Here is a 9,022-nt window from a genome sequence, read left to right as displayed (position 1 = left end):
AAAAATCAACCCACAATGCCTAAATGTTCGTCACATTCTGTACCAACCGTGGAGAACCTACCAAACGGTACCCCTACACCACCTCATTTAACCGGTAATTTCATTTCCAAATCCGTATTCATATAATTAGTTGAGAGAATTCAATTTGGAGGGATGCCTAGTGAAGACCCTCATTCACATATGGAGACTTTTTGTGACTATGGTGATGCAATTTCTCAAACCGGATTTACTCAAGACCAAATCCGATGGGTATTGTTCCCTTTTTCTTTAATCGGTACCAAAAAGCAGAGGTTGAACAACCTAGAAAAGGCTACCCTTGGTATTGATTCATGGAAGAAGTTAGCACTTGCCTTCTACAAGAATTTTGATCTTCCGAAGAAGACTAATATGTTGAGAGCCCAAATCACCAGGTTCAAGCAAAGGGATGAGGAGTCAATATATGAAGCATGGGAGAGATTTAAGGACACTTGTCGTTCTTGTCCACACCATGGACTTAGCGAGTGGTTCCTTGTGCAACAATTTTTGAATGGTTTATATAAAGACTCCCGCAATATTCTTAATATGGGATCCAATGGGATGTTTACCAAAGTTGATAAAAATCAAACATGGGCCAAAATTGAAGAGATGGCAGTTCATAATTCCCAATATAGTAGGCCTCGAAAGGCCACTAGAGGAGGAAAGCACGAGGTAGATTCTATCACACAATTGGGTGCTCAACTAAGTGCTCATAATGACACCATCAATTTGAAGTTTGAGAAGGCCATGGCTAAGCTTGATGAAGCCTGCAAATCACCCAAGCAACATGTCAATGCTATGGTGGCATCATCCTCAATTCCAAGGGGAGTATGTGAAAGTTATGGAACCTTGGGACATGATCAAAATGAATGTAGGGGAACAAGTGAACAAGTTAATGCATTTCAAGCATACAAGAATGGTACCCCATATTCCAACTACTATAATGAGAATACAAAATTCTATCCAAACCTTTCATACAAGAGCCAAAATGTCAAAAACCCCCAACAAACATACACCCCACCCCCAATGAGAAATCAAGCTCAAATAACCTTTTTCAACCAAAGCCAAGGAAATCAAAATCAACCTTCCTACAACCAATCCAATGACCAAAGCTTTTATGTTAAAAAAGCGGTCCTCCAAATGCAAAAGAACCAACAAGAATTCTTCACCCAAATGCAAAAAGATAGCCAAGCCAAAGAAATCACTATCAACAACATACTTGCCCACACCAAAATGCTAGAGACTCAAATGACCCAATTAGCATCTTCTAGCTCTCGAAGACAAAAGGGGCTACTACCGTCTCAAGGTAATCCCCCAAGACATGAGACAGTTAGTGCTATCTATTTGAGAAGTGGTATAATATATGAAGGGCCGAAGAAGCAAATTGATGAAGATGTTGTGAATGCTAGAGACAAGCAAAGAGTTGTGGAGAACTCTAAGGAGGTAGATCTTACCACCAATGAAATTTCTGAAAGGATTCATTAACCCCTTAATTAAGCTTATTTTAATTAGATCTAAATTAACCATTGATTTAGTCTTTGTGAATCTAGTGCATGCATAACTTAAACCAAGAATGGGGAGAAAACGGTTTTCTTACAATGGTTGTGAGACGGAAATGGGCACAAGCAAGGACACCTTCCTATACTTGTTCTTAAACTCACTAACATGGGATGATCCTCCAAAACTCCATAGGTTCAATAATGTCAACACCTCTTCTTAGTTGCTCCAAGACTATCCCAAAATCTTACAAATATTATTAACTAGATAATATAAGTAGTTTACCTTAATACTAGATCTAATATTATTTTTATTTACTACACTAGTAAGTATATAAATATTAGATTGTTTGAACAAATTTATCATAAAACCATTTTATGTGATTTTGAGAGAATATGGAAAAAAGAAGAGAGATAATCATCAAAAGACCACACATTATCAAAAATGAGAACATCCTCATTCTTCTTCTTGGGGTGACCGGTTTTAACACTTAAAAATAGGGTCATGCATTTGCTTTTTGTCTTCTCAAAACAATAGCTAGTGTATAGGCGTGTAAGGGCTAGTTGTAGGTGTCATCATTATGTTTTGAGTATCTTATGCAAAGATAAGACAACCACCCTAAAGCACCCAACAAAAATCGGTCCACCCAATAATAAAATGGATTCCATTTTAGAAAATGTCATTTTTTAATTGTCACATATAACATGCTACGCATAACATGTCATAAGTCATATTAACGCATATTTAACAAATTAAATATAATTACATTATCAAATAAATTACAAATAACAAATTAAATTGTAATTCACAATTACATATATGTAAAATGGGTTATTTTGAATTTAATCAATATAATCTACAACATCTTGTAATTATAACTAACTAACAATTTTTATCTCAAATGTTTCATAAACATTAATCAATTTTAGTAATAAAGCATTTTAATTACTAAAATGAATCTTATTGAATCAATTACAATAGGATATAATATTCTCTTTTATATATCAATTTGTTCAATTTAAGGATTTAATCGATCTGTATCACCATACAATCGATTAACTTTACAATTGAGGGCATCGTTCTTTAGGAGTGACTTTACGGGATCAACTGATCACCACCGTTAAACGACAGTAATGTCAAACTCTAGTCAGGCAATCATTACCAATTAATGTTGACCATTTGACTTATATAAAAATATTGAATCATCCCTTTACGTATTCTTATCATGAGCTTTAATAATGTGATCGCACTATTGTTGAGGACACATACTCCAACAATCTCCCACTTGTCCGAGACAAGTGTGCGTCACCAATTCTCTTGTCCTATTACAAACTCCCACTCAATGCAAGGTGTCTTGTAGGTCGTACTTGCATGTGATCATATATAGAGTGGTTTTCTCGATCTGGAGATTAACTGTCTGACCGGAATTATCTACCGTAGATACCTTCCGAGTGTGGCCATGCATTTTCAGTTAACTTATCGTCGAGTGCCCTTGAGATTTCAATTAACCTTGACAAGGGGTGGACAATTCCTATCGCACAATTCCTATCGCACTAGTCATCTCTTATGACTCTATGGCACTTGAACTAGCCATCAATCGCATCACACTCTAGTCACCTCATAAAAGTAACTAGGGGCCAATACTATGTTAATCCAATTTGCTTTAATAGGGTTCAATATTGTCTCGACCACTAATTTGGAAAAAAAAAGTATTATAAGAAAAAAGTTTTGAATAAAACTCAAACGATGAATGTATTATCACATATGTAAAGTTGATACAATATCAATTATTACTTAATCTATAATTCATTTTTAATCTTGTATATAATTAATCATCTCAATTCAATTGAAATGGCATGACTTATCATGCTAAGCCTATGAAAAGGCTTTGGTTAGTAAGTCTTAGCAACTCTTTGCATTTTACTATCCTTACTATATAATTTTTCCCTTGGTTATGTATAATCATTATTATAAAACTTTTGAGTACGTGTCTAGATCCAATCTGGACAAAGGCTTGTTAGCCTTGGAATAACTCCCACTGATCTCACAGTGAGTAGCGATAGGACCTTCGGTTACTGGAACGAACTACAATAGTTCCTCCAATTTATAAAACCGAATCCTAATATCATCCCATCCTTCTTGCATATCGCATTACTGCAAGTGTACTAAATTTCTGTTGTATATACCTCATTGTTCAACTGCCTAGAATGTTTCCAGCAGATGTTCTCCTTAAATAATATAGCCAGGATGGTTCTCTAACCACCCTTATGTGTTTAGAATATGGTTTTGGTGTAACTCCTTGCACACAAATCAATTAATTACTCTTACACACTTATCCTCTCTAATCTATCTTTATAGATTCGGATGTTAAAGATGTCATGCACCTCCTCCTACTCTCCCAATCACTTCTTCACGGAAGAGAGTATTGGCCCATTATTCTTACTGAATAATATATTATCTACATATGAGACATAGAAGACCCATCATTATTGTTTCTTGATTACTAATGGATAGACTATATGGCTATATAGTGACTTTCACATAAATTCGATTTATAACCTTTCGTCATACTCTAAGTATACGAATTATAAGAATGGCGATACATCTTAGCTTAATGAATTAATCCTGCAGTGGAAGCAAGTGGATTCAATTTCTAAATGTTCAATACCTTTGAACTTGTCTAGACTCTTATCATTATAAGAATATTAATTTAACGCTAATATCCTCTTAGAACTATCTTTATAGGTCTAGATACTTTAGATATGTATTATTCCTCTCCTAAGTCTTTCATCATTCACAATGATTAATATGTCGTTTACATATAAGACTATTAACACAACCTTACTCCCACTAAACTCCATGTATAAAAAGAACAACTCGATAATTCGAGAAAATTTCATCACATGATCAAAACATGCAATTTAACTTCTTAACTTCTGCTTAAGATTTATTCTTCACTTTGTATCCTACCTTAGGATAGTTACCATTTACAAAACTCATGCAAGATGATTTTAAAATTCAACTATGTAACAACCCGGATTATAAAACAAAGGAAAAACTTATATAAAGAGAATATCAGAGTACGGTACTGATAAAAAGGGTCAAGGTGGCGGAAACACCAAGCCCGAATCCGGTTCGCTACTAACTCCAAAACAAACTAATACATTATTCGAAAGGTTATTAAAACACAAAGTAAAGTCCTAATTTATTATAAAGCTCGCTTCGCACATTCCCCAAGCAAGCATCAACCAAACAGCAACGAACTGAACAACCTGAAAGGGGGGTCGACAATCAGTCGGGAGTAACTAGATGCTCTCCCAGTCATGTTTACAACAATTGAATATAACCAACAATCATTAACAATTGAAATGCAAAACTAGTAAACATGCGAGATCATCTATGCTCATGAAAACCCAACAAAGCTTACCATGTCTTATCAACCTTAGACGAATGCAAACCTAGACCATATGCAATCACTAGACCATGAATACTTACAAGACTAGTAATGACAAACGACCCACAACAACCTAAGGCACAAAGCTAGCATTGAAGCATAGCAAACATGGTAACACACAATCCACAGCAACAGAAGGCACAAAGCTAGCAACAAAGCATAGCGAATAGAGCGAACGCCCGTTAGAGCGTATAACCACTCGCCTCTAATCGATGGAGCGTATAACCACCGCCTCCACCGGTACTATGTATAGCGTATAACCACTGCCTATATGTCTAAGACCTGGCCAGACTCTCGGTAAACCGAACGACACTCGGGGAACAGAGCGTATAACCACTGCCTCTGCTACCCCCCCGAACATAGACCCACAATCCCGCATCGACGGGTGACGTTATTTCGTTCCGATAGTATATAGCTGATACTACCGCCATCTATTCAAACTAGCAAACAAACCAATGCACCGTATAACTGACTGTACTGACATGCATGAACAACATCACGACTCAACTCATAGAATAGTATAACTGACCACCCTACTCATCATATGAACAAGAGTAACCAAAGATATATATGCAAACATAAGGACATAACATGTTGAACACAATACAACATATGACACAAGTATAAGCAACCAATGTTATAGTAACTTCAGCTATAACTTTAAGATTAACCATTCAATGTTATAGTAACCCTAACCATAACATAAACTCTTGATGCGAGGTTATAGTAACCTCTACTATAACTTCAGTAAATATAACTCGGAAGTTATACTACCTCAACCATAACCTTGACACGAAATACAAAGTTATACTAGCATTAACCATAACCTTGAGCCATAATCCCAAAGTTACATTAGTTACAGCTATAACCTTGACTCGCACTTCAATGTTATAGTAGGCCCAGCCATAACTAGAGTAGCTACCCAAAGTTGTATTAACCTAAGCTATAACACTTGAATCATCATCAATGTTATACTAGCTTTAGCTATAACCTTGGAAAGAACTCTTGGCCGCCTATCATGCCGCCACTTAGGGTTTATTCGTAAACCCTAATTGCGCTCATGACACCCATAATAAACACATAACATCATACGATATATAATTAATGCATAAAAACATATACAAACATGCGAAACATATTTAATCATGATAACAAATAATCAAACATGTACCAATCATGCAAAACAATCATTAAATCATATTAATTACATCAATTGGCATAAACACAATTAAAAGGAAACACCTAGTTACCTTTCTTAGCAATTAATGATGTGAAATAAGAATGAAAACTCCAAGAAAGACACGACCAAGAAAACCTTGTCTCCAACACGTGTCCACGTCCCAAAAATCGACTTTAAAGAAAGGCAGAAATTGAAACCCTTGAAAACGCCATGAAAAACTATCCTTCTTCTTTACCCATTAAAATAAGAGATCTTAAAGGTAGGTCTAAAGGTCCATATAAATAATTCTCATAAAAATATTTGGAGGATAAATTATTGTAAAGGTAAGAGCAAGGATTGTGAAAATATAATTTATCAATAAGTTTGGAGGAAGAAAAGATATTCAACAATGGAGTCAAAGGAAGAAAAGAAGAACAAAAGAGAGAAAAGGAGGGAGGCTGCCGCGGCACTTCACGCGTGAGAAAAAGAGAGAGCAGCTTGCATAAATGACATTTATTGGGGTTTAGGACACTAGTCAAAACTAGTTTCTAAATGCAATTTTCAATCAAGAATTGAGAAATGATTGGGGTCACCAACTTGAGACTTGCATATATGACATTTATTTTTAGTTTGAATATAATTACCTTGACTTTTATGGTCTTACCATAAACTTAATCGTGGTATATAAGGGCACAACAATTAATTGCACAATAGTGAAACCCTTTGTGTTTTTCTACAAAAACTTGAATTATATTCTTATTTAAAGTTGGTGTATATCATAAAAATTATTGAGACACATTTCTAAATACGAAACTAAAATGAGTACACTACAATATTCATATGTTCATGGATGAAATGACAGCTACCCTAGTTCCATTCATGCAAATTTCTGAACTTATTCTTGTTAGTCGTCGTACGAGAATTCAATGTTATTATTCTAAGCATTTACAAAACCCTCGGATTGTGTTATGAACACATCTTCCTCAAAATACCCATTTAGAAAGGTGGTTTTGGCATCCTTTTGCCATATTAAATACTCATGAAATGTGGCAATTTCTAATATGATTCACAGATTTGTATCAAATACTCATGACGTGATAATTCGCAAGAATGCAATGTCAATGTCATTGATATTCAAGAAGGAATATGTTGGAGTCACACGACCAACTTCCTTGATCTTTACTTATTTGGGGTTTGTATCTATTTTACTGTCTAACACCTTCTCTTTCGAGCCTAGTTCTATCCTTAACAATTAAGATAGGTACTTACTTCTTATTGCTCCCACTCTCTTCAAGAATTTCTACTTGATGAAGACATATCTTCATATAAATTCCTAGTTAATCCTTCACAAGGATGAACTTTATTGTGGTATTTGGTCAATAAAAATTTCTAACAAATCAATTTATCAATTTCATATTGTAATGTGCTTAACAACTTAAGTGCTGATGACAAGTGTTTAGTTTGAGCAATAAGACTTTTGAACCGTGGATGCATAGAAGATATTATCAAAACAAATTTTGACCAAGTACTACTTCTATTTATATCCTTCACAAGAGATTATAGGTATGTAAAGCATTTTAAGATGCTAATCTTATATTTGCATAGGACGATTCCTATCGAGTTCTATGGAATAGAACGATTCCTATGGAGCTAGTCCATTACCTATGATACGGTTCATTTGAGGATTAAGAAAGAGATTTTATTTGTCGTTACTAATAGTGGTTTAGCGGAGACTTGTGTTACAATCGAATTGATTTCATATATTAATAGGAGAAATAATAAAGAACAACATAAAACAACCAAATAGTGGGAAAAGAAATATTGATCGTTAATCTATGAAAACATTTTAAAATGTTTTAGCATTTATATAATGACCTCCACCGAATTATATAAATGATTCCGAGATCCAAATCCTTATTAACTCTGGGCACGGGAAAGCGATACATCCCTCACTAATATAACTCGGTGGGTTAACTCCTTAACCGATTCCACAATTAGAACTCTCGGTCGATGAAATTACGTTAAGTTCATCTCTAGCCTCAGAACATAAGACTAGTCTTCATGTCCCGTTGAGACCAACCAAATTTCGCATGTAATAACTTGTTATTACCCCACTTACCCGATGAAAAATGAAAGTACCACGGGAAACCGAATCTACCCCAAATGTCAAAGGGATTCATGGGTCCTACTGTTTGGAAAAGCTAATCTCAATTTTAAATATGTGAAAGGTCTTGTCGATTAATTATCTATCACCTTTTATGTGAACTATATTAGTGAACTATGATAATTATAATCGACACGGTCGAAAAACGATATATACATAAAAATGCATGTGTTATTATGGCAATTTGGCAATGCATGTAACATATAAAGAAAAATGCAAAGCAATAAATAAATTTCCTAGTATGACCTTCCTAAAATAGAAAATCTAATATTCTATTAGAAATTCGGAAACCAACTCCATTGGTCCCTTAAACTTCAAGTGACACGCCTCCCAAGGAAACACCGTCTTGATCGGAACTCCTTTCCGAATGGCTCCGTCTTTAGGAAACACCATAATTACAAAATAAAAAAAAATGTATATAACTATTCCTATTATACATTTGTAACAAAAATTTAAATCTATTAAATTATAAGACAGTGCTGCGAGATCACTTTAAAATTACAACTGAATCGATATTCTCTTTCATTATGTATAATACCAATTTAAAAAAACTAAGGCCATACTAAGATAAAATTACATAATTCAAAATTACATAAATAAAATATGACATTCATCAATGAAATATGCAGCATTATAATATGTATATAACATGCCAAATTAATGTGCCAAATCTCCCTACTTAAATCTTATATCGTATATAATCCGGTTTTATGGAAATTTGCGATTTTTAACT

At 34.5% G+C, this 9,022-nt stretch overlaps 1 non-coding gene across 1 annotated transcript; it reads right to left on the bottom strand.

The window, feature by feature from the left end:
- Positions 1-387: 387 nt before the first annotated feature.
- On the bottom strand, positions 388-494 carry LOC141638622 (small nucleolar RNA R71). The gene has a single exon (XR_012542167.1). It is a non-coding gene; the product is annotated as a small nucleolar RNA R71 (small nucleolar RNA).
- Positions 495-9,022: the final 8,528 nt, after the last annotated feature.

This window comes from Silene latifolia, unplaced genomic scaffold (genome assembly GCF_048544455.1).
Source record: "Silene latifolia isolate original U9 population unplaced genomic scaffold, ASM4854445v1 scaffold_20.1, whole genome shotgun sequence".
Taxonomy (NCBI): domain Eukaryota; kingdom Viridiplantae; phylum Streptophyta; class Magnoliopsida; order Caryophyllales; family Caryophyllaceae; genus Silene; species Silene latifolia.
This window is presented reverse-complemented; position numbering and strand designations above follow the sequence as displayed.